Raw genomic sequence first — 27,745 nt, forward strand, 5'->3', positions numbered from 1 at the left:
AATTCCACACAGAAGTTATTTTCTTTTGAGATTATATACGTAAGTGTATATATATATACACACAAGTGTGTACATATGTACATATACACACAAGTGTACATATATATACATATATATACTTGTGCATATATACACATGTATATAGATGCACTCATGTACATATACACATAAGTGCACTAATCTTAAGTGTATAGCTCAATTATTCTTGACATATGTTTACATCTATGTAATAACAACCCAGATTAAAATATAGAACATTTCTAGCACCCCAAAAAGTTCCTGTGTGCCCCCTTACTACAGCCAACCACTATCATGACCTTGGTCATCTTAGGTGACTTTGCCTGTTTTTGAACTTATAAACCACAAGGTGTAAATCCATTCTCCCAGTGAAAGGCATCTGAGTTGTTTTCAGTTTTTCACTATTATGATTAGAGCTGCTATGAACATTCTTGTACATATCTTTATGTGGAAGTATGCGTTCTTTTCTCTCAGGTACATACCTATAATCGCTGGGCCACAGGCATGTACATGTTCAGTGTCAGTAAACACTGCCAACGTGTCTTCCAATGTGGCTAAACTATTTCATATCCCCAGAGGATTATAGGCACAAATAAGTCAGACAGCCAATCAAATAACCCTCCCCTCCCCCCATACCTTTTCTTGTAATTTAGTGTTTGAATTTTCTAAATCCATCTGCATATTTGATATTTCATCTGTCTTCTCAGAAACAATCCCTCTGAGTTTATCAATAATTTCCTGGTGCTCCTTCAGATGCATGTGAGCAATTCTTAGTTCCTCTTGTTTTTCCAGATTCTTCATCATTAGAGAAATTTTGAGAACAGTGACATATCTTAATGTTAAAATGTTAGTATTTTTTTAATGAAAATAACATATTTTCTTAGTAAAAATAATAAAACTATTACTTCTTACTCTGTATTTTTGTTGTTAGAAAGTGATAAGCTTTTCCTCCCCGTCCCCACCTCCCACAGCCTGCTCCCACTTTCCAGAGGCAAACATGTTATATGTGCACTATTCTACAGCTTGCTTTTCCTCCTAAGAGTCATTCTGGGCTTTCCATATTAGGACGGTCAAATCTATTCCATTTTTTTATTAGGTGTTGCATAGTATTCTGACATATTGCTCTTGTTTACCCAGTTTCCTTCTGATGGACATTCAGATTGTATCCCATTTTTTATTACAAATTGCTACAATGAACAACACTGTGGTGTATATATGTGTATGTATATATATATATTTCTTTATCTTAACAATTGATTAAGTATACATGTAGGATAAAGTCTATGAAGAAAATATTGCTTACAGAATTTACAATTTTCAAGAACAATACCAAGTTACGTGCCTAAAAGTTTCTATCAGTTCACTCACACCAGCAGCACCATCATGTGAAAGCAGGGCTCACTGCTGTCAGCAAAGCCCACGCTTCCTCACGAGGGAGGGAAGGAGTATCGCTTACTGTAGCTTCCGTCTCTCGCAGGCTTTCCCTGAGCTGCTCTCGCTCCGTTCTGAGGGTTTCCTCCACTCTTCTGAGGCCATCTCTTTCCTTAGCAACAAGTTTTATTTCTTCAAGGTTCTCAAGATGTTTCTGAGTCAATTTGAACTTCTCTGTTTCTATAGTTTCCAGAGTTGAATTCTGGGCCTCTAATTGCTTCTTCAATTGCTCTGTTTGATGCATATTTTCCTTGAGATCATTTTTTGCCTTAAGAAGTTGATGTTCTTTCTCCTGAAGTTCTTGGATCTTGAGATAAGCATACAATAAATTATGATATAGATAGATTTGATAAAAAGCTAAATAATAGTTTCTAAATTAATAGGCAAATCTTTACTTGTCTCCAATTTTAGGCTAACTCATATCTTGTTTCTTTACACAAAAGACCTGATTCAAACTCTCAGCTACTCAGATAACAACTTTAAAAAAATACCTGTGCTTTTAAGGCAGTATTTGTGTTTTCTAAATGTATTTGCATATTTAATATTTCATCTGTCTTCTCTGAAACAACTTCTCTGAGTTTATCAATAGTTTCTTGGTGTTCTTTCAGATGCATGTGCGCAATTTTGAGTTCTTCTTTTGTTTCCAGACCCTTTATTAGCATGTGAAGTTTAAAGAATATTTTAACAACATCATCTCAACACTGCCCCCCTTCCCAATTGGCTCAGTTTTAAGGAAACACAACAGATGAAGAAAAGGGTCTAACTGACCTTAACTTCAATTCTTCTTATGTATTCTTTAAGTTTCTCTCTCTCTACTTCAAAGGACTCTTGTAATTTCTGTAGATCATTTCTTTCTTTGGTTATGGATTTTATGTCCTCATAATTTTCACGGAGTTTCTGAGCCAACTCTAGCCTCTCCATTTTCATACGTTCCAACGTTAATTCTCGGTTCCTTAATTCATTCTTTATATTCTCCACGTCATTCATCTTTTCCTGCATCTTACTCATCTCTTCTTGTACACTAAGAAGTTGTTGCTGTTTTTCTTGGAGTTGTTGGCTCTTAAGAAATAAAGTTTTTATTATTACCATTTTGCCATATTATCTTAAAATTCTTATGTAAAATGTACTTTGCCAAACTGAGAGAATCATTATCACAGCCCTGCACACTACCCTAGTGGAAACAGACAAGCAGCACTGAAAGTAAAGCAGCTTCTAGGCATAGTGTCTGTACTGGGCTGAAGAGGGTCCCACCCAAAATTCAAGTCTACCCAGAACCTCAATGTGATCCGATTTGGAAAGAGGGTTTTTGCAGATGTAATTAGTTAAGGATTGAGAAGATACCCTACTGGACTAGGGTTGGGCCCTAAATCCAATGAGAATGTCCTCATAAGAGACGGGAAAGGACGCACAGAGACACAGAGAAGATCCTGTGAAGATGGAGACAGAGATTGAAGTGATGCAGCTACAGAACAAGGACTATCGAGGACAGCGGGAGCCACGGATAGCACAAGGCAAGGAAGGACTCTTCTCTAGAGCCTTCAGAAGAAGCATGGTCCTCCGACACCATGATTTTGGAATTCGAGAATCTAGAAATGTGACAGAATAAATTTCCATTGTTTTTATGCCAGCAAGTTTATGATAATTTGACACAGAAGTCCTAAGAAACTAACATAGTGTCACTTGGTTAATCAAGGAGGCAAAGTAAAAATGCGAAAAATTTAAAAAGAAAAGAGACTGACTAAATATATAGATGTACCTGGCAAATAAACTGTAATTCCTCATCTCTTAAAACCTTTTTGGATAATTTATTTTTAGTTCCAATAAGGTCTTTAGGGGATGGCCCACACAAACACTGAGGCATTAACTTTTACATAAGCCTATTGATATCACCTCTTTGGGAGGAGTATGAAATAGACAGGAGGTTTTAGTAAATTCAATTAGGTTATAGTGAAAGGGATGAGAATTAAGAGAACATATATTAGGAAAAAAACATTCCACAGAAGCACAATGGAAACACTACGCTATTTATAATGCATGTAGCACTGTTCTTAGGATAAACAGAAAGATATCAGTGGGTCCATTTTAGAATTACTAGAGCAGTACAATTGTTCTAACAGTCTTAGCTCTTACACAATTATATTACAACAGCACCTTACTTCTAAAAAAGAAATAATTCAGGAACTTGCAAACATCTAAGAGATGGTAATAGTGACAAATCTTAGAGTTTAGAGAATGACTAATATAGCTCTATATAAGGGCAGGAGCTTTGTTTTACTGACTAATGTATATCAAGTGCCCAGAACAGTGCCTGGCCCACGGTAATGCTCAATAAATATTTGATGAATGAATGAATACATCATGAGTAGTTTAGATGAACCAAGGCCCCCTCTCATTGAAAGACTCTAGGATAATATAATACACACAAAAGAGGTTAGCTAAGATCCTAGTGTGAGTTCAAACTGTCCAAAATATTAGCATTGAGAGCTGTTCATTTGGGAGGTACATTCTATTTCTGGAATTTAGGTCTATTAGAACCAAAATTTATCACCAAAAAAAAAAAGTTTAGTCAGGAAATATGGCCAGGAAGATAACTTTAAAAATTCACCTTTTCCTTTAGCTTTTCTTCAACTTCTGCCAGTTTCTCACAGGTCCTAGAAAGCTCTTTCTCTTTCTTTATGGTACAGTTCTTTTCTTGTGCAACTATCTCTTGTTGCTTTTTAAGTTCACCTCTAAGAATTCTTAATTCTTCCTGGTTTTCAATGGTCTAGAATTTTTAAAAAGTTGAGATTAAATGACACTAGCTTACATTTAGGAAATCAGGTAAAAATCAGCATTTACCTCAGCCTGAAAATGGAGAAATCATGGCAAACTATATTGGAAAAGACTAACTTAAAAAGAAAGTGAGTCTATTTTGATCATGTAAATGCCAAGAATCTGCTTTCTTATGCTGTTTCTTTATTGCTCAACTTACATTCCTACCACGAGAATTAGAACTGGATTTAGTATTCCATCATAAGAGGTTTGCTTGTTTTCTACCCTGAAGCCAAAAGAGACTGTTTCTAAGCTTTCATCGATAGACGATGAGACTGCAGGTTATAGGCTTTTCATATGCTGGGATGGCTTTGATTTTGAGCAAGCTCAAAACAGCAGCCGTCCTTTGCTAGCATGAATTGGACTAATCTTAGTTATTATGCTTAAAGAGTGACATTCTCAAGTATCAAGACCAAAAAACATTACAAGACAGATACCGAGAAGAAAATACAACTTTTGTCTGTACTCTTATTTACATTCAGCTCTTTGACCAAACAGACAATCCTAAGAAACATGGAAAATTACACAAAAGGTCAGGGTCTACTGTGATCCATAGCAAACTTCTGAAAATATTAATTTCAATCTATTACACATTAGATTGCCCCCACATATAGAAACAAAAACTAAAGTAGGTTTGAAAATATTGGCAAACATTAACAACAATTAAACATGAAATTTAAGAAAAATTACAACAGCATAAATAAAATAGAAACACTTAGGAACCAATTAACAAAATATGTCCAAGATCTGTACATTGAAATCTATACAACACATCACTGAGAGAACAGTTTATAGAAAGATACACAATAAGCACATAAAAAGATGCTCAACATCTTTAGTCATTAGGGAAAGGCAAATCAAAACAAGGTTACACCCAATAGAAATGGCTAAAATTAAAAACACCAATAATATGAAGTGTTGGTGGGGATGTGGAGCCATCAGAATTCTCTTAATGTGCTGATGAGAATGTAAAACGGTGCAACTATACTTTGGAAATCAGCCTAGTAAATTCTTACCAAGCTAAACATACATCTCCCTATGACCCAGCTATTTCACTTAGATCCATACTCTAGAGAAATAAAAAATATATGTTCATAAAAACATTTGTATGAGAATGTTTATAGCAGCTTTATTCAAAATACCCAAATAGTAGAGATAACTCAAATTTCCATCAATATAGGAGAAAGGCTAAACAAATTGTGGCCTATTCATACACCGGAAGACTACCAAGCAGTAAAAAGGAGTGTAGAAAGAAGTGAGACAAAAGAGCACATGCAGTGTGATTCTATTTGTGTGAAGTTCTAGAAGAGACAGTGAGCTGAGGTGGAAAACATCAGGACAGTGACTATGTGGGGCAGAGGATGAGATCAGGATTGCCTGGGTGGAGGTGGGAGGGAACTTGCTGGGGTGGAGAGAACACAAGTAGAGACATTTGTCAAAAGTCATCACACTGGACACTCACATCAGATACATTTATTGCATGTAAATTATACCTCAATAAAGTTGTAAAAATCTAAAACATACAAAGACAAAAACACATTGCTGAATCTCACCATTCCAATACTGTCCCTCAGGTCAGTCTTCAGTTGCTCCTTTTCTGCAGTAACCCTCTCTAACATTTGTCGCAGTGCTGTTTTCTCCTGTATTAAAGAAAATATCTTTCTCTGTTGTTCAGTTAGCTCATTATCAACATCTGCAATCAGCACTTGGGTTTTTTGGCTTCCAAACTCTGCTTTTTATCTATGCCAACCATCTAAAATATTAATACATTAGAGAAGAATTTCTTAGTAACAGTTTTAATAATAAAAATAGCCAAACTTCTATTACTTATTATGTACCAGGCACTATTTTCACACAGTGACACATTTAATCTTCCCCATAACCTTACAAGGTAGGCACTATTACTATCTCCGTTTGACAGGCAAGGAAACTGAATCCCAGAGAGGGTAGGTCACTTGCCCAAGGTCACTCAGAGAAGTTATCAGACTTTGAATCCAAGTGGTCTGGTTCCAGAGCTCGTGCTCTTGTGCCTGTTCACTGGTAAGAGCTATGTGGACAGCTATAGATAATTCACAACTATCTTCATGTACGATGGGTTAACCTGGCTTTATGAAGGAGTAAGCCAGCTTAAACTCTCCCTCTTTATTTCTTTCCTTCAAAAGCTGGAAACCATAACTTATGCCCTACTACTAACAAATCTTTATTTTCAGAGTTTTATTATAGATAAGAGGGCAAAAGAGTTTTGTTAGAAACATATTTCATATTATAGTAGCATAATTCACCTTTTCATATTTTTCATATACTGCTTAAGAAAAGCATGTTATATAAATCCATTTATCCATAAATAAGTCTTAACCAAAGGTAACCTGATACATGGAATCCTTGGTAAAAGGAGACAAAGATTGATGTTACCAGTATGAAATTAGGGTATCACCATATAATCCTATACTAGCCCAGTAAAAACACTCAGCTGAATATTGGTCACAGATGTTTAAAAAGTTTTTATAATAATCTATATTTAATTAGAAAAAAAAGAAAAAGAAAAAAAATCATCCAATGACACCAACTTCACACAACCACTATTAGAATTTGGGAATATTTCCTTCCAGAGTTTCTTCTATTAAAAGAATTTTTTTAACATTGCAATTATGACTACTTTACATATAAGATCCTTTTTAGTTTTTCTTTCCCACTTAGATTAGATGATATGCATTTTCCCATGCTGTTACATAATCTCCAAATTATAATTTTTAGTAGTTGCTCAATTCTCTAGAGTGGATACAGACAAACCATATTTCATTTGGTTAGCCCCTTCTTTTTGGCAATCTGCATGAGCTTCTACAAGGATGAGCAGAGAGCTAACTACAACTACAGGAGAAATTAAGGCAGGAACACAGAGTCTTTGGGATTAGTCAGTCAGCTACTATAATTCAGAATCTTGCATCTTTACTCCTAAATATGGAAATGTACACAAAACAAAGCAGATTGAGACAAAGTGCAAAACTGAACTCAGCCTAGAAAGTATTCCAGCTACCATGGTTATGAGCAAATCTAATAGGTCTAATTATTAAATAAGGAAAAAAATTGTGTCCTTTATATGAGAATAAGCCTACTAATCACAAAGTTTAAAATTTCTGTTGAGACACACTAGAGAAACTCATTTCCAGAGAGAGACACATCAAGCAGGATTGAAAACGGGCACTCCTAGAGGCTTCATGATAGACCTACTAGGCTATCATAGGCTGCCCTCTGGTGCTCTGATAAACAGGTTTATCTGGAAATCCCTAGACCCACTGCTTTATCCTCATGGGTGATTCCAGCATGAACACGATTTCACAAGACCAAGCTCACCTCAGCATTGCATCCCAGATTTCAGAAACCCTGATGAACAGAATGGCCCAGGAGAATTTCCAGTTAGACCCTTTTATCAACACAGATGATTCCAGCATGAACTTAATACCACAGACTGGCTGGTCCGGTGAGTGTAACTCTCCTTTTCCCTCACTCCGCCTCTACTGCTCCTTCTCATGGGGCCCTGTGACTGCATTTTGCATTTGTTTAAAAGCGGCTACTGACTGTGCATTTATTTTCAAAAAACTATTGAAAAACCTTTCCCCTTATAAAAGTGGAAGTCATAAATTTTAAATCAAGGTCAAGTGCCTTTGGCCCATAGTTGACCCAAAATATAGATAAACTGAGAATACAAGATACAGAGCAAGTGAAAATGCTTTCTAGGAAAGAATGACTGAAGCATAGGGAGAGAGGAAGAGAAAGCTCCTTTTCCAAGGCAGGAATATTGTACCCCAGAGTAAATGGGAAAAAAGAAGCTCATTATATAGAGTAATAGTATATAAAGGTATATAGAGGTTTCTTTACATAAGTTGGATCTTACTGAATTGTTCTTTAGTATGTATCTGTTTTTATTTAATAATGTATCCTGGAAATTTTCCAATTGTAGATAATGTCTACTTTAAAGAAATTCCATGACTATACAAAACTCTATTACATTTCTATACATTAACAATAAACAATTAAAAAAGGAAATAGAGAAAACAATCCATTTACAAAAGCATCAAAAAGAATAAAATATTAAGGAATAAACTTAACCAAGATGGCAAAGGCTTGTACAATGAAAACTACAAAATGTATCTGAAATACATTAAAGACACAAATAAATGGAAAGACGTCTCATGTTCACAGATTGGAAGACTTAATATTGTTAAGAAGTCAATGCTACCCAAAGCGATCTACAAATTTAATGCAATCCCTATAAAATCCTAATAGTGTTTTGCAGAAATAGAAAAATCCACCCTGAAATTCATATGGAATCTCAAGGGACTCCAAACAGGCAAAACAATCTTGAAAAAAGAACAGAGCTGAGGGTCTCACACACCCTGATTTCAAAACTTACTACAAAGTTATAGTAATCAAAACAGCTCAGTACTGGCATAAAGACAGATATATAGACCAATGAAATAGAAAACAGAGCCCAGAAATAAACCTTTGCATATGGTCAAATGATCTTTAACAAGGATGTCAAGACCATTCAATCATAAAGGATGGTATCTTCAACAAATGGTGTTGGGAAAACTGGATATCTCATGCAGAAGAAAGAAGTTGGGCCCTTACTTTACATCATATAAAAAAGTTAACTCAAAGTAGATCAAAGACCTAACCATAAGAACTAAAACTGTAAGATGCTTAGAAGAAAACATGGGAGAAAAACTTCATAAAGTGGATCTTGCCAATGATTTCTTGGATATGACACCAAAAGCACAGACAACAAAAGCAAAAAGAGATAAACTGGACTACATAAAAACTACAAATTTCTGTGCACCAAAGGACACAATCAACAGAGTGAAAAGGCAACCTAGGAATGGGAGAAAATATATGCAAGTCACACAATTGATAAAGGGTTAATATCCAGACTATATAAAGAATGTCTAAAATTCAACAACAAAAACCAAACAATCCAATTTAAAAATGAGTAAAGACTTGAACAGACATTTCTGTAAAGATATACAAATAGCCTACAAGCACATGAAAAGATGCTCAACATTACTAGTCATTAGGGAAATGCAAATAAAAACCACAATGAGATATCATCTCACACTTATTAGGATAGCTACTGTGAAAAAAGGAGAAAATAATACGTGTTGGTGAGAACTTGGAGAAATTGGAACCCTTATGCACTGCTGGTGGGAATGTAAAATGGTACAGCCATGATGGAAAACAGTATGACAGTTCCTCAAAAGATAAAAAACATGATCCAGTAAATCTGACATCCAAAAGAATTGAAAGCAGGGACTCAGAGAGATATTTGTACACCATGTTCATAGCAGCATTATTCCCAACAGCAAAAAGGTGAAAGCAATCTTCACTGCCCATTAATGGGTGAATGGTTAAACAAAATGTAGTATATACATACAATGGAATATTATTCAGCCCTAAAAAGGAAGGAATTTCTGATGTATGCTGCAACATAGAGGAACCTTGAGGACGCTATGCTAAATGAAATAAGCCAGTCAAAAAAAGACAACATACTGCATGATTCCGCTTATGTGAGGTACCTAGAGTAGCCAAATTAAGAGAGATAGAAAGTGGAAAAGTGGTTGCTAGGGGCTAGAGGAGGGAGGGAATGAGGAATTGTTTAGTGGGTATAGAGTTTCAGCTTCACAAGATAAAAAGAATTCTGGAGATTGGTGGCACAACAACGTGAACGTACCTAACACTACTGAACTGTTTGCTTAAAAATGATAAAGATGGTAAATTTTATGCTATGTATATTTTACCACAATTAAAGATACAAAACAAACAAAAATAAATTTATACGTATATATATATATATATATATATGAATGACTACTACTCCAAGCTATGGATGTATGAAAGATTATTTCACCATTCTCCTATTGGTGAACGTTTTAAATTCCCAGTAGTAATTATTCTGGATTAAATAGTATTAAGTATAATAACAATGAAAAATAGTATAAAAAATTCTGACATATAAAAGGCATTTTTGAAAAGTAGAAATGCATTGTAAATAAATCAGTTATATAAAATTACAGGCAATCCCGTTATGGACTGAATTATGTCCTCCCAAAATCCACATGTTGAAGCTCTAAGCCCCAAAATGACTGTATTTGGAGAGAGGGCCTTTAAGGAGAGTAATTAGGGTTAAATGAGATCATATGGCTGGGGCCCTAACCCCATAGAACTGGTGTCCACTCCAGAAGCAGAAGAGAACCAGAGCTCTCTCGGCTCACACACAGAAGGGCCATGTGAGGAGAGGTGCCATCTGCATGATAGGAAGAGGGCTCACAAGAAACTGAATTTTCTAGCTCCTTAACCTTGGACCTCTAGCTTCTACAACTGGGAAAAAGTAAATTTCTGTTGTTTAAGCTACTTAGTCTATGATATTTTGTGATGGCAGACTAATATACCTCCCTTTTAAAAAATCATCATTAGCATCCTAGCCTTTCTTGTATATAATTAAATAACAAAGCAGCTCTTCTCCCCAGGTTTCAGGACAAAACGAACCATGCTGCCTAGAATAAGCTGAGATTTAAGCACAGCACAGCTCTAGAAACAGACATGAACACGACACACACATCGATAGTGAACTCTCAACTAGTACACAAAATCTGATATAAAACAAATATTTTACCCATAAGTAATAATAAGCACTCAATCTTTCTTACATTCTTAGAATTCAGAGGGGCTTTTAAAGATGTTTAAAATACACCAGGCCTCGGAAAATATCAGCTCAAAGTTTGAACTAACATTTTTGCCTTTTCCTTTTCCAACTGATTGTAAGCAGTTATATCTGAAGTTATTTCAAAGACACTAGGGCTAATCTTGTAAACTGTTGTTAGTTATTCACTGTGAATAATCAATAAGATTGAGGTCACCATTATGTACTTAAGTGTCTGAAGTTAAGGAGAAAGCTCACATATAGTATATGAAAACTCGAACAGAAATACCCTTTACCTTTTCCTGAAATTCATCCGAATTTTCTCCTATGTTTTCCTCTATACGCAAATTCCTGGAAGTTTCCTCAGAAATTTTCATTTTCAGTGTGTTAACTGTTTCTTGGTGTTGTTTTAAAGACTCAAGAGCATTTTGTAATTGTTCTTGGGTATCTATGTTCTTTGTCAGAGAAAGGGAACACAATTTCAATTAGAATAATGTGAAACAATGAAAATAACTTTATAGTTACTGCTTGATCATAAATAATAACTGATGGCTCCTGAACGTCTTGAAGAGGCTCTGAGTTTTCAGTTTACTCTGTCAAAGCCTCACCATGGTCACGGTGTCCTGAATGTCACTTCTGAGCTGGTCCCTCTCAATCTGCAGGCTCTCTTGGAGCTGTTTCAGGCCATCTTTTTCTTGGGTTAAGGTTCTTACTTCTGCTAAGGTTTGTTGAAGTTTCTCAGTAATCAGTGCTTTCTCCCTTTCGACAGTTTGCAGCCTAGAATCTCTACTTTCTAATTGTTGCTTCAGCTCTTTCACTTCATTTAACCTTTCTTGACTCTCAGCTGTTTTCTGCTGAAGTTCCTGGGTTTTGTAAGAAAGCTTTAAAATAAGAAAAAGTTACTGTGAGAAGCAGAGCATTCTGTGGCATCTATATAGAAGCCAAACCCCAGAAAACTAAAGACCATTTCCATAGAGGGTGTGTTGTACCAACCTCCATGTTCAAAGCATCCAAGCTTAAACCAAGTGTTTGAGCTTCTTTAGAGAGATTTCCTATGTTCTGACTCATTCTTGCATTCTCCTCAAGGACCATCTTATACTTTTGCTCAGTTTCAACATGTTGATTTTTAAAATCTTGGAATTCTTGATCAGTTCTTTTATAATTCAACTGGCTAGCTGCTAGGTCACTTTTAGTTTTCCCAACTTCTTCAAGTAAATCTTGAATTCTACTCTCTTTATGAACTACTTCAGAAAACAATTTGTCTTTTTCTGATGTTATTTTACAGAGCTCTTCAGATTTGTCATTTATCTACGGAAAAGAAATAAAATTTAGCTATGTTAGCAATATAAGATCCACTACAGCAGTTATCAGGAAAAGAAAAGCTTTATCTGCAAAAAAGAAAAAAGACATTGAAATTAAGCACAGATTTGACTGAGGAAAGGTAATATTTTTATTGTCACATCTTTATAACAATATATTATCCTGCTTAACTTTACCATCAAAGTTTTGTTTGGGTTCTAGTAAGGATTGAGTGGAGAAGAAACACTTAATTAGGATGTCTTTATTTCCTTATCTATCATTCTAAAGTGTTTTCTAACTTTATGGTGTTTCAGGCATCTTATGGTTTTTCTTAGAATTTGACTTATTATTTTCTTTCTAAAGGCTTTGAATGCAGCTCAGATTTCCAAAAACTTAATCCATGAATAATTTAAATTTTAAATAACTTAAATTGAAACTATTATTTAAGTAATTAATTTAAACCAACAATATCCAGCTTATAAATAGTTTAATCATTGTGAAAGATAAAGGAGAAGGAAGTGGGAAAAAGAGAGGAGAGCCAAAGTTGAGACAAAGGAGAGGGAGCGAGACAGTAGAGCTCTTGTAACCACAGGCTCAGGGTAGGAGGCAGGTCTGTGTAACTCAGCTTTTAGATCCATAACTATGTGTTGGGCTAAAAAACAGCATGTACTTTAAAGAGTTTTTAGGATGACTAAATAACGTTGCTAAAGTTGTTTAGCATGATGCTCACCATGTAGTAAGTACTCAAATTCTTGTCCTTTTTATTTCTTTCAGAAAGGCAGAAAAAGGAAAGGCTGGCAGAAGGTTTCCGGAATTGCTCACTAGGCTGCAATATTTACGTCAACCTCTAAAACTTCATCAATGCCACCCTCTTTACCTCCTTACTCTCCTTTATTCAACATAGTGATATGACCACAGCAACAGCACCAAAAAAGATAAAGACTAAGGGTGGGCCATCAATCTCTGTTGAAAAGCACTACATCTGAGGACTATAGAAATGGCCCCTACATGGATCTCATTACTAAGTATACTGTTACATATTCTTTGAAAATGTTCCTAACAAGCAGGGTCAAATGTTTACAGTCTCTTCACTGTTACTTTAAAACAAACTATGGCAAAATATTTAAGGCAATATTGCAAGGGTTTTTATTTCAAAGTAAGAGTTATTTGCTTAAAAACATATTTACCTCTTTCCTTAGCATTTCTACTTCTGAGGGTAAAGATTTCAACTCTGAGAGCAAATTAACTTCTTTATGCAAAGCTTCATTTTCTTCAACTTCTTTATTCAGTTCTTTCTGGAGATCAGTAATCTTTCTTCCTGATTCCAAATTACAGAGCAAATCTAGGATATTTTTGGTAAATTAAACAGTTTGCAGTTATTGGGACAATTTAAATTACATACAAACTTAGATTACTTAATCAGATTATATAAAATTTATTAAAGAAAGAACCAGTGTTGGTCAACAGGTAATCCAATTGTTAAAAGTTCTTGAATCGCCTTTTTCAAGATCGGGTCCAATTCATTTGAAAAATAATTCTTAAACCTTTATAATTTGAAGTCCATGGAAACACTTATAAATACTGACACCAAATGATATTGAAATTTAATATTAGGCTACTTACAAACATCAGAGAACAATGGACTTTTAATCATTGGAATGGAGGTGCAAAATCCTTTAGGCAGTTGGATTTGCAAAGAGGTAAGTCTGAAATTATAAAATACCTTTTGGAACTTTTCCATCTATAAGGCAGGTGAGTTTTGCTATTTCATTAAAAGAAGATTGTAATTCTTTCTCCAGATCAACTTGCATTTTCTTCTTTGCCTCCAACTGCCTTTGATATAACTGAATATCATTTTCCATTTGCTTGCATGCACTTGCAAGTTCTTTCTATGAGAGAAACAATACAAATTCACAAAAATGTAGTGATCATTACAACTGCTTTATTATAAATATAACAAAAATCACTTACCATTTTCTCTTTCAGCTCCAGATTTTCACTCCTGAGACAGGCTGCTTCTCTCTTGGCATCGAGGGCTACAGCCTCAGCATCGAACAGAGTCTGTTTCATCTGTTTGAGGTCTTGAATGTTTTCCTATACACACAACAAAAAGGATTTCCTGAAAGCTAACTTTCTTAGAGTTGGAAAAGACTTTAGAGAACACACACACAGATGTCATTCCTAACAAATCAAAAATGGTGAAAATACGTTAATCACCAAATTTTTTTTAGGATAGATGAAAAGAAATGACATTTTCGAAAATAAAAATATTTTTAAAAATTCTGGTTATCTTTTTCCAAATTATAAAAGCACTATATATATAGAAGTACTGTAATTTAAGAAATCTGTTATTGTTTAAAAAAGATTAACACAATTGTTGCTCAGCTAGCCTGTTAAAGTTTCCTACGTATTTTTAAATTATTCTCTCCAAAACATGACAGGTGAGCAATTAATAGTTAAAATTAAGAATATTAAATCACAAACTGAAAAAAAAAAGACAAACAATCCAAAAGAAAAAGAGAGAAAAGATACGAACAGGCAACTCACAGAAGAGAAAATATAACTGATAAATACATAAAAAGATCCACTGTGTCATTTTTAAAGAGAAGTAGCATTTTAACATGACTTTAGCTGACATGAATTCAACCATATGTCCTTGGGAAAACATTAATGCATGAATGAATGAATGAATGAATAAAGAGAAAGAAATAAAGAACAACTTTTAAAAAGTGGGCAATTCTGCTTGCCACTCTGTCAGTAGACACTCGAAGATTATATGAAAGTACCTTTCTTCCCAGGGCCTCCAAACAGTAACAACACTTTTAAAAAGAATCATTTGTGATTAATAGAAGGTAACAAAAAGTACTCTGACAAGTTCAAATGAAAACAAAAGAACAACAGAAACTAAGATTAAAAAAATTCTAGCTAGTGGACAGCCCTGTGGCCGAGTGGTTAAGTTCACGAGCTCCACTTCAGTGGCCCGGGGTTTTGCTGGTTCGGACCCTGGGTGCGGACATGGCATCACTCATCAGGCCATGCTGAGGCAGCATCACACATGCCACAGACAGAAGGACCCACAACTAGAACATACAACTATGTACTAGGGGGCTTTGGGGAGAAGAAGAAGAAAAAAAAATGATGACGACGAGTGGCAACAGATGTGAGCTCAAGTGCCAATCTTTAAAAAAATAAAAAAATTCTAGCTAGAAACTGTTGCCTTTTAAAAAAGGGTGTTAAAAACTAGAATCAAACAGATACTTTCTTGAAGTAATCAGGTGGATTGAAAGCAAATAAAAAAATTTAACAATTTCACCATGAGATTCAAATGTTACTTAATGCCAAGATCTGATATCTTGGCTGAGATCAACTACATACTTCTTCATGCATTTGTATAAAACAATTGAAAAAAATTAAAATGTTTTTTGAATTACTGGTTTTTAATGGAAGCTCACTCCTAACTTACTTACATGCACTCAAAGAATGATGTCCTCAACTCTCTGAGCGATTCTTTATCTGTAGAATGGCAATGATACCAACAGTCCCTTTCCCATAGGGTTAGTGATAGGATTAAATAAAATACTAAATGTAAAACAACTACAACAATGCTCGGCACACAGTAGGCTCAACGTAAGCATTTGCTATGATGATGGTGATGGTACACTATAAATGCCAACATGATTACACAACAAAATAAACCTGATTTTTACCGATGAGTATGACAAGTCCATGTTCACATTTTCTGATTTTTGAGTGTCTATGTATTTCTGTAGCTTTTTAATCTGGTCTTCCTTTTCTCTAAGCAGCTCTACTTTTGAACTTAGTTCATTCTAAAAGAATCAAAGGAGAGTGAAACACAATTTAATTGGATCTAAATTCTAAGGGATTAAAAAGAATTTACATTTAATAGTTTAGACAGTAAAATTTAAAAGTTGATACTTAAATATAATTCCTTCTCTTTTCTGAAATCATGTTCAATTACATATGATGTATATTTTATAGCTCTAGTCCCTTATCAACAGAAATATCAACCTAAAAGCTCACCTCAAGATCTTGATTATACACTTCTGCATGCTTAACTAAATTCTTTATTTAAGTTGGAAATTTCATGAATTAGTTGCATCTGTAAGAGCATGTGAACAGGCAACAGAGCAAACCAATAGTTAAACAGAGCAAAAAAAAAAAAAAGACAGCATTCATTCACTGCTTCAGAATCACCTAACACAGTAAGAAGGGCTGAGAGATAACTGTTCAAGCTACTGCAGCAGAGCACCTCATTATTTAAAAATACAAAAACTCTCCCAAAAGACCAAACCCAACTAACCAAACGAAAAATCCCAAAACCCCACAAAACAAAGAAGAAAACCTCAGCATAACCCAAATAACAGTTACATCATCTGTTAATAAAGTTACAATAACATCAAAAGTACATTAGTAGGCATCACTTGGAGGAGATGAACTGTAATCAAACTTTTAAAAAACATTCTCTGAATAGATTTTTGTTTTGGGTAAGTTAAATGCATAAATGTATTTACCCCGTAAGATTTTTTCTTCCCATGAATTAGCCATTTAGCTTTACACTGGCGTGCTTGTTAATGCGTTGTGATCTGGAATGCAGGTTTGGATTAGGCTGGTTCCATGTGGTGCTCACCAAAGCTACAGAGGTATGCACAGCATTACCAACTATCTACCCTGTTGGTTTATTCCACAGGGAATATTGGAAAGATGATGTTATCGCTTTACATTGTCCAACTGTCTAAAAGTATAAGGAATACTTAAAGATATAAGTATTTCTATTAAAGTTTCCTTTCTATCAAAATAGCTATAGCATTAACTATCTCAGTACCATAAACTTTTGTGTTCAAAACAAGTAAACTACAATTTCCTAAGATAAACATATTTTTCCTTAGAATTATTTAATCTTAATAATCAGATGAGTCCTTAAAGAGTAAAAGCAAATTCTAGTAGAATGCAAGCGACTGGCTGTTTCCATCCTAAACTAGTTTCAGATTTCAGACTAGTGTTGACGTTCTTATTTTAGGGCAGTATCATCCAACAGAAATATAATGTGAGCCAAATTTGTAATTTAAAATTTACTAGTAGCCACATTAAAAAATAAAACAGGTAGAATTAATTTTAATAATACATTTTATTTAACCTAATATATCCAAAATATTGTCATTTCTTCATGTAATCAATATAAAAAAAATGAAATATTTTACATTCTTTTTTCATACTGAAGTCAATTCAGACTGGCCCCAATTCAAGTGCCCAGCTGCCACATGTGGTGAGTGGCTGCCCAATTGTTTGGCAAAGTTTTAGACATTTGTATAGGTTGTAATTTAAACTGGCTTCATCTTTTACCTCTTCTTCTCTGTTTCTAACTTTCGTGCAAGAAAGCTGCCTATTTCTAATTTTTGTGCAAGAAAAGCACATTTACCAAAAAGAAAGAACTAAATGATCATTCTTAATTTTGGAAAATATTTAGAAAATAAAGATTTAGAAGGAAAAATTCTCCCACTTCTCATTTGAAATAGCACTTCATTTGAAGTATTGGTTCTCATAAACAGAAAAAGATGAAGCAACTTTTGTAAAGATCTGAGTGTAACCTTCCAATAACATATTGTTTAAGATGCTGAGCATAAAGTGTACAATACGATCAAAAGTTAATCTGTTGCTGCTTAAGAAAACAATGTAGATTTCAGCTGTAATTTTCCGCAGGTGAAATGAAATACTTAAGTTCTTAAGACAAAAATCTCCAAGTTGTGAAAATTATAAAATTAAATAAATCAAGTTTTTGTCTTAAGAACTTAAGTATTTCATTTCACCTGCTGAAACTTAGAGCTGAAATCTGCATTGTTTTCTTAAGCAGCAGGACTGTAATTTCTCTTGTTCCCTGAGCTTGATGATACTGACCTTATTTCTCCCTCTAAAATCACTATTTAAACATCCTATATTATGATATTCCCACTTGAGAATTATCCACAGCTTTGGTGATTTTTGGTGAAACCCTTTGGCAAACCAGAGCAATGACATAGGTCCTAAAGCCATAATTTGACTTTTACTCTTTTTTGGTTAAACTTTTCCCCAAAATATATGTTTTGGAACATATTTTACTGCATACACATAAACTTACAATATTTTCAGTTTAAAATGGAATGGATATTGTAAAACTGTCTTTGAAAAGAATAAGTTTTTATTACTTAATCTTTTATGTTACCTTACAGAACCTAGAATTTCAATTTATGTCCAAGAAAAACTGAAGAGAATAGGATTATTTTCCCCTTTGACTGTGGTTAAAAAAGAAAAAAAAATCCAGATGTGAGATTCAAGTCATACATTCTGTTATTTTGTAATCTTTTTGAGTGTGACAATTCAGTGAGCTTCAGTTTTTACTAATTGAACATATAAATGACGTAATAAAAAATTAGAGAAATTACTGCTACACTTATGCCCGAAGTTAATTTTACATCATATTATTTATAATAAGAAATACACAAAAACTTAGATGAAATTTTGGAGTTCGAAGGGGCCTTGGCAAGCACCTGATCTAACCTCAGGGGTGGAGACACGCAGGAAGGAAGCCCTATGAAATTCGGTGCTTGCTCAAGGCCTTGTCAATAATGCGTGCCAGGCTTGAATCCGCAGTGAGGTCGGGAGCAGCAAAACTGGGGCTTAAATCCATGGAGTCTGGCCCCAGAGAACCTGTTCTTAACCACGACGCCAGACCACCTCCTCTCAATAAAATCCAGTTTTACTGACTGAAGTCCACTGTTTTTTTCATGACATTTTGCATTTTGTCAATATGAGAATATTAAAAAAGGTAAATGAAACTCTGGAGAACTTACAAACTTTTGCGTCTTAGGATATAATACCTATGAAATGTAGGATTAACTAATTTGTAGGTAGAATGGAAATAACATATTTGGCACAGGATTCTTTTTTTCCTTTTAAAAAGGAAAAGAGGGTGAGAAACTAAACAATGACACAGAGGAAAAATGATTGTGTCCCTTTGGGCTATTCATACAGAAATCTGAGAAGCAGCTGCAAATTAACTCATACTTTAACCACACCAAACACTGGCTCTTAATTTTGGAGGGAATCACAGATCACTTCACAAGTATGATAACAGCTATGGATTCTCGTTCCCAAAAAATGAGTGAGTTCAAAACTTCTGCAAAATAATTTCATCGTGTCTATAAACTCTAAGTTAACGACTCTCTGCACTAAGAAATCTCTTGAATCTTTTGGACAATTTCTGTCTCCAAAGTCTGATGATTTGGGGATTAGGTTCTCTTAACATGTAGCCTAACATTATACACTGAGAAAATTTAACTAATCTGTTTCATTTCTAAAAATTCCATTAAAACTACTTCATATTAGTTATACTAATTTTTACAATAACTCTCTTATGGAAAAAGAAACATGCAAAATCAGCTTTCCCAGCTATTCTAATAATGTTCTAACTACTTAGGTACATACTTTCTAAAGAAAATGAAGTCCATTAATATGTAGTATCCATACATAAAACATTCACTAGATATTAAAATTCATATTGGTCTCAGAAGGAAACAGCTATGCTCTAGGCAGCAATTCTGGTATACTCAATAAATTATTGATAACATACAAATTATCAGGAAATAATTTCTTCAAGATTAATTCATCAATAGGCAGATTCACCAAACCTGCTCAAAGATGTTTTTGATTCCTTCCTCTTCTTGCACACAAGCACAAGTGAAACAATTATGATTTAACTATTTTTAAAGCAATATAAATGAACTGATTATTTCTTAAATTCTCTAAATTGTGTGTACAAATGGAAAATGGTTGGGTTTTCAATATATCAACCTTAGAAATAAACATCTTTAAGAAAATGATACTTTTAAAAGTGTGGTTTTAGGGTCCAGCCTGGTGGTGTAGTGGTTAAGTTTGTGCACTCCATGGGTTTGGATGCCAGGTGCAGACCTACATAGCACTCATCAAGCCATGCTGTGATGGTGTCCCACATACAAAATAGAGGGAGACCAGCACAGATGTTAGCTCAGGGACAATCTTCCTCAAGCAAAAAAAAGAGGAAGATTAGCAGCAGATGTTAGCTCAGGGCCAATCTTCCTCACACACACACAAAGTGTAGTTTTAGTTTAGTTTTGTGTTTCCACATCTTTTCATCTTTTACCTCTTGATCTTTTTCCGCTTTTCTTTCTAGAGCCTCAAATTCATGCAAACCATTCTTTTCTTTTAATTTCGATTCCATTTCTTCATTTTCTCTTCTTAGTTGTTCATAGTCTAGTACCAGACTATCATAGTTAGCACGAAGTGAATTCAACTCACTTTCTAAGTTTTCCTATTATAAACAAAACCAGATTTTCAAGTCAGAGAGGATTCAAGTTCTTTGTTTTGTTAACTAAAATCTGGATTAGTCAAATAATTCATTTAACCTTGAATCATTTGGTAGTTTGGGCCATTCTCCAATATCTTCCCAATGGTCTAGCTTGATCCACAGCATAACAGAAGGTCTGCCTTTTGGTAAACTAGCTAACATAGAATAGAGGAAGACTATTTTCAAAGAGATAGAATTAAAAAAGAAAGAAAGAAAGAAAGAAAGAAAGAAAGAAAGATCATATAAACAAATGCTCTGCCTGTGCCTGACTTAAAATTCAGTCGGGAGTAGGAGTAGGGCACATAATGGGAAGTCATCTGACCACAGATCCTTAAGCTCCTTGGTAATAAAGCTAATAATGTAATTCTCCACCTGCTTGACTCCTGTTTAATTTCTCAGACAGCTCTGAATTTAGGAAGTGACATGGAGCCATTATTTATTGACTTCTAAAACTCCAACGGCTGCCAGGCCTCACCGTGCTGAGCAGAGGCCTGTTTCTGCTTTCTGTTCCATCATGAGGAAGAGTAAGCCATGAGTTAAAAGAAACTAAACCAACACTAGGGATTTGAAAAAAACAACAAACCTTCCAGAGTGTTTTAGGGACACAAAAGCATATAATTCCCCATAATAATTAATTATAAGAACCATTACAACTAATTATAATGGTTAGCTAATGATAATAACAATTCCCAAGAATCACTGCAATTTTATTTCAAAATTAAAATGAAATTTTCTTTAACAAATACATTTATATGACTATGTTATATTTCTTTGAATATTAGCAGCCTAGAAAGCAAACATGGAATCTAAACATACTAAAGTATTCACTACAGTATTCCTTATTTCTTAAAGTTTTCATAAGACTATATAATTTTATTTACTTTCATTTTTCAGCATTATTTGGCAATATTACCCTTCCCTGATACACCATTCTACTTTATGCCTGAGAATTTTGATACTTTTAAAATCAGCCCTTTTTACCTTCAAGGGATGGCCCAAGGCAAAACAGAAACTTACCAAAAAATCATAGATACCAAGATCTGCTGGTAAAAACTAGAAGCAAAGGTTTACCTATTACCATACTTTAGGAAATGTTTAGCCTCTCTCTGTATGCCACAGTTACCAACGAGGAGTGTAACAAGTTGGGGAAGCCTTAATAAGAACCTCAACTACTACTGAAACAGTCAGAGCTAGACATGTGCCACAACAGCAAACATCAATAACAAATGAATTTAAAGAAGAGTAAAAGGATAATGTTCTGTAAAATACATTTAAGTTACCTGACTTAGTAGTTTTGTTGCTGGATTCCACTCTGTCTCAGTTAATGTATCAAGAGTGTTACTGAAAATATCAGACTCTGAATAGAGAGCTATAATTAGGGGGAAAAGAAATTTATCCATAAACATGTTATTAAGTTTCCTAAAGCTCAAATTAAAGATTAAAAAAATTCTGATCTGAGGTAATAAGCTCAAATTAGTTAATATGTGCTCACAGTATGAATGCCAAGAATATATAAACAGATGTGATCATTTATATTCTCGTGTGAATTAAGATCACTGGTTAGAATTAGTGATAAAATGTAGGATCCTTAGTACAACACATTCATGCACGGCATAAGGACGTTTCAGTCAAGGACGGACTGCATATACAACAGGTGTCCCACAAGATTAGTACCACAGAGCCCAGGTGTGTAGCAGGCTGTACCACCTAGGTTTGTGTAAGTGCACTCTGTGATGTTCACACAACAAAATTGCCTAAAGATGCACTTCTCAGAACACGTCCCATCATTAATCAACGTGCGACTGTATAGGTTAAAAGGACAAATTCTAAATTTGAGATTTAATCATTGTAAGCAGATTTTTAAATGCCCCTAAAAAATACTTATAATGTTAGAGACAAACTTTGCAACAGATTCCTGTGTAAATGCTACCCTTTCAAGATTAGCAAAGTTTAAGCCAGACATTATATGGGTACTAACTTAATGAGCAGTGATTAAAACAAAAACAAAAAATAAAAATATCTGTCTCAAATGTTTCAACTACAGCACATCATTCTTAAGAGATCTGGAAAAAATAGAGAACTTCATCAATGTTCACTTTCTTAAAATTACTTATTTTTATCATCGTAATCACATCTAAAATACATACATTTTATTTAACTGTGTTTATCACATTAACTGAGTTATAAATAAAGTCTCTCTTTATGGGGATACTTTTATAATTAAAAGTAGTTGAAGAAGAACTCACATTCATCAATTTCTCCTCCTAAAGTTAGAGCAGACTTATGTGTCTTTGTTGTTACATTCTCTGGTACATTAAACTCATTTACATAGTTTGAATCCTTCATTTTGTTAATTTTGCCAACACACCAAGTGACTCTTCGTTTTTTTTTAGCCTAAAGAAGAAGAAATCAAAATTACCTCACACACATCTGGCTCAAACATCATAAAACAAGGGAACTAGTTTCCATTTTTAACAACCATTGACTTGGTAGAATTCTTATTCAGCCTAGTTTAATATCTTATCAGTCTAAGGACATCCTGAGATAAGAAAACATATTCAAACTTTTCAAATTAGTGTTAACTTCATAATAAATTTGATGAAACTATTATTTAAATTTCATTTTGTATTTGAAGGCTTACTTACAAGAATTTCTGCAAATTTACTGAAAGGAATTAGTTAAGTATCAATCCTTCAAGTAATCTGGTGTTACAGAAGACAGCACAGCCACCAACATAGTGACCAAAAGCACTTCTGGGAACCCAGCCTTAACTGGGAAGGAACAGACAGGCAGCCCATTTGAACTTCCCTCAGCAAGTAAATCTTCCACAGGGCCATTCCCATGCCAATTCTTTGCCAGTTTATAAAGCTCACGATCCAACCAGCGCTCCTAATCTTGTTCCTTCCGTTCTCCCTTGGGACTCTGTTCCCTCAGGTATCTGTTCATCTGTCGTCTTCACTACCTTCTTCCACTGGGCTTTAAGAATGCTCAAGCCTCTGTTTTCTGCTTTTGATTTTTTCAAAAACAAACCCTTCACTCCTTCCTTCTCTCTAGCCAACATTTTCTTTTAGTTTCTATGTTCTCTTCTTCCTCGTCTCTCTACTTCTTCCTCATCCCTCCTGGGATACCTCTGTCTCCTGGTTCTTGTCCCACCCAGCTAGCTGTCCTCATCACTCACTTGGCTTTACTGCTTTCTCTTTCTCTGACCACCGCCTAAGTGTTTTTCCATATTTTACAGGTATATTCCTCTCTTGTCCCTTTACTAGAACAAGCATTATCTCATCTTTTTTGATCCTCTCAACAATCCTCTCTTACTACATCCACTTTATAGATGCCTGAGTGTCCAAAAAGTTTACATGAGTTGTGTACAGTCATACAGCCAATTGGTGGCTGAGCCCATGCTTGTAACTTCAGACCTTATCCACCACCCATTCCACTGCGTTGCCTGTCAAGATTATCTGTTGTCCCCAGAATATATGGCTTCTGCTTGAAATGGCCAGCCCTTTCCACAGCCTGCTCTGCAAAAGCACATTCATATATAAATCCTTGATTCCCATGACCTTCAGCTCAACTCCATTCGCTCCCAAAGCCACTGGACCCTGTCATCTGAAACTCATAAACCTAGAACTCCTTCCACCCCAGTGATTCAGTTAATCCCATTATAGCTAGTTAGCTTAAGAGGGACATCTAGTCTCTTGATCCACTGTTTTCTTTCTGCCAGCTACCTTTGGGCTCTCATCCCATCATCTTAGATTCTATAGATCACCAGTTCAATCACATTTTGGGGTCAATGGTCTCAAACTATTAGACCCATTCTGTGTTCCCCACACCTATCCTATCACAATGTACACTCAGATGAATTACACTGCCATCTGAGCTTTTATTAGCCTCCTGAACACTGTGTGGACAGCCAGAAGACTGGCTACCAACATCACCTGGGCCCTTAAGGCTGCCTGGCAAGACTCCTTGCCCCCTCGTTGGCTTTCTTTTCCATTCCCTACAAAGGCGAGACTATTTCAAACCCTTAGCAGGTCTACAAACTGTGTCTCTACCATCTCCAGCCACCACAGAAGAAAAATTAAACCTCCTATTTCACAAAGAAAATACAAGCCTAAACTTACAAAAGCATTACTTGCATTGATTCCTACCCTTTTCCTCTGTCCTTGTTATAATGAAGGAGTGTTTCTCCTTCTATCTAAGGCCAGACCCTTCTACTGTATTCAAGATCCTACGCCTTTGGGCCATCTCAGCCTACTGCAAGGTGGCTTTCATTCCCAATACATAACTCAAATTGTTTTTGCAAAGGAGCTTCTTGTTTCTAAATCCAAAAAGTTTTAGTCTATATTTGTCTTATTTAACTTCTCAGCAGAACGTGACATCACTGACATAGAATGTGACCTCTCTATGCAACATTCTCTTCTTTTAGTTTACCACGTTCACCTGGTTTCTTTCTTAACTCTAGAGCTAAACCTGGGCTCCTTTAGGCATTCCTCTTTTTTGCTTTTACCTAAAAAGTTGTTTGGGAGGATCTTATCTTTGGCCCTCTGTTCTTTTCATTCTCAACATGCTCCCAGAGCAAGCTCATCCATTCTCACGACTTTAATTTGGATTTGCAGTAGTTAATGCCCAAATTGATATCTCCATCCCAGATCTTTCACTTGATTTTCATATATTTGCATTTTCAACTGCCTGACACCTTAAACTAGAGCTGACCCAAATAAAACACTGGACAGCTCCACTGCTCTTCACTCAATGTTCCTTAACTCAACAAATACTGCTACCAGCTATCCAGCAAGCCCAGTAATGTGTGCATGTCATTCTAGATGCTTCCTTCTCCCTTTCCATGTCCCCATGTTGAAACAATCACAAAGTTCTGTCGAGTCTGTCTCCCAAATAGCTCTCCAATTTACCCATTTTTTTTCCATCTCCAGAGCCACAAGCCTTGTGGAGGCCCAATCAATTGTAGGTACACAGTAGCCACATCTTTCTAAACAGCAATTCCAATCATGTTACCTACAAGGCTTTCCCATATCCTTAGCATAATGCAATGTTCGAATCCTACAATGTGGTTTAAATGCCCCTGCCACCAGAATATTTTAAGTCCAAGAAATATGTTTTCTCACGACTCCAAGCTTTTGTACATGTAGATGTCTAACCGGCATACTTTTCCCTACCCCTTTCCTTGGGCTGTTTCCTACTCATGGCTGAGCCAACAGATGGTTTTGATGCCTTCCATTTACCTGGTATGGTGGACTTAAAGGTAGCGTCTATTAATAATAATCTTAACAGCATACACTTATTGAGGATTTGCTGTATGGAGAGTATAGTGTTAAGCACATTCTATATATCACTTCACTTAATTGTCACATCAGTCCTATGAGGTGAGGATCAAGCTTTCTCACAGATAAGGAAACTGCAGCAAAAAGTATTTAAGAAAGGGCCCAAGGTCGAGAGTTAGGAATTGACAGAACTGGGATTCAAATCCAGAAAGTCCAGCTCCAGAGGCCATTCTCTTAACCATGACACTATCACTCCCCAAAACATCTGCTGGATAAATAAACCCCTACTCTGGTAAAAACAAAAGCACACAGACTGGAAGCCAGAATTTTGATTACTATGTTGATTTATAGTCTAGATAAATTTTCCTGAGATTACTATTTCTGTTTCATTAAATAGAAAATATTACCACATACTCTAGACACCTGTGGTTTCCAATCACCTAATCAATTTCATTAGAATTTCATAAGAAGTATAGTGCAAATAGATTCCTTGACTACATCCCAGACTTTCTGAATTAGGATCTCTTCATATGGGAATCAGGGTTAAGTATTTTTAATGAACGTTCTAGGTGTTGTTGAGGTATAGGCAAATACACAAAAGGTTCTTTCCTAAAATATACTGTATCAAAGGATAAGAAACACATAGCTATATAATAAGCATATAAGAATACCAATTCTATTCCCTATATATCAAGTTTAAGCTGTCATCTTTCATAAAAAAAATAAGACCCATATATGTGCTGCATACAAGAGATGCATTTCAGACTTAAAGACACTCACAAACTGAAAGAGAAGGAATGGAAAAAGATACTCCATGAAAATGGCAATGAAAAGAAAGCTGAGGTAGCAATATTCATATCAGAAAACATAGACTTTAAAATAAAAACTGTAACAACAGACAAAGCGCACTACATAATGATAAAGGGAATGATCCAACAAGAATATTTAACATTTACAAATATCTATGCACCCAACATAACAGCACCTCGACATATAAAGCAATTATTAACAGACATAAAAGGAGAAATAGCAACACAATAATAGTAGAGGACTTTAACAATCCACTTACACCAAAGGAGAGATCATCAAAACAAAAGATCAATAAGGAAACGTTGGCCTTAAATGACATATTAGACCAGATGGACTTAGTACACATGTATAGAACATTCCATCCCAAACCTGCAGAATACACATTCTTTTCAAACGGACATGGAACATTCTCCAGGACAGATCACATATTAGACCACAAAACAAGTCTCAATAAATTTAAGAAGACTGAAAAAATACCCAGCATCTTTTCTGACCACAATGGTATGAAACTAGAAATCAACTACAGGAAGAAAATCAGAAAAGCCACAAATGGATGGAGCTTAAACAAAATGCTATTGAACAACAATTGAGTCAAAGAAGAAATCAAATGAGAAATCAAGAATATCTGGAGACAAATGAAAATGAAACTACGACAGGCCAAAGTCTATGTGATACAGCAAAAGCGGTTTTAAGAGGGAAGTTTATATCAATACAGGCCTACCTCAACAAAGAAGAAAAATCCCAAATAAACAGTCTAACAGTGCACCTAAAGGAACTGGAAAAAGAAGAACAAAGCCCAAAATCAGTAGAAGGAAGGAAGTAATAAAAATCAGAGCAGAAATAAATGAAATAGAGACTAAAAAAAACCAGGAAAAAAAATCAATGAAACTCAGCGCTGATTCTTTGAAAAGATAAACAACATCGACGAACCTTTAGCTAGACTCACCAAGAAAAAAAGAGAAGGCTCAGATAAATAAAATCAGAAATCAAAGAGGAGAAATTACAACAGATACCTCAGAAATACAA

The 27,745-nt window shown here is 35.1% G+C and overlaps 1 long non-coding RNA gene and 1 pseudogene across 3 annotated transcripts in view; one reads left to right on the plus strand and one right to left on the minus strand.

Annotated features, from left to right (window-relative positions):
* LOC139043863 (uncharacterized) overlaps positions 1-14,528 on the plus strand; it is a 50,620-nt gene extending 36,092 nt beyond the window's left edge. For 2 of the 3 annotated variants that reach the window (XR_011500922.1, XR_011500923.1), the window contains 3 exons: positions 12,240-12,395; positions 13,028-13,201; positions 14,240-14,377. This is a non-coding gene — a long non-coding RNA (uncharacterized lncRNA). Of the gene's footprint in view, positions 1-12,239; positions 12,396-13,027; positions 13,202-14,239 lie in introns of all 3 variants that reach the window. The other variant, XR_011500924.1, reaches the window with a different exon arrangement.
* The window catches only part of LOC139043861 (centromere-associated protein E-like), a 79,563-nt pseudogene that overhangs the window by 28,166 nt on the left and 23,652 nt on the right, over positions 1-27,745 (minus strand).

This window comes from Equus asinus, unplaced genomic scaffold (assembly GCF_041296235.1).
Source record: "Equus asinus isolate D_3611 breed Donkey unplaced genomic scaffold, EquAss-T2T_v2 contig_4, whole genome shotgun sequence".
In the NCBI taxonomy this organism is placed as follows: Eukaryota; Metazoa; Chordata; class Mammalia; order Perissodactyla; family Equidae; genus Equus; species Equus asinus.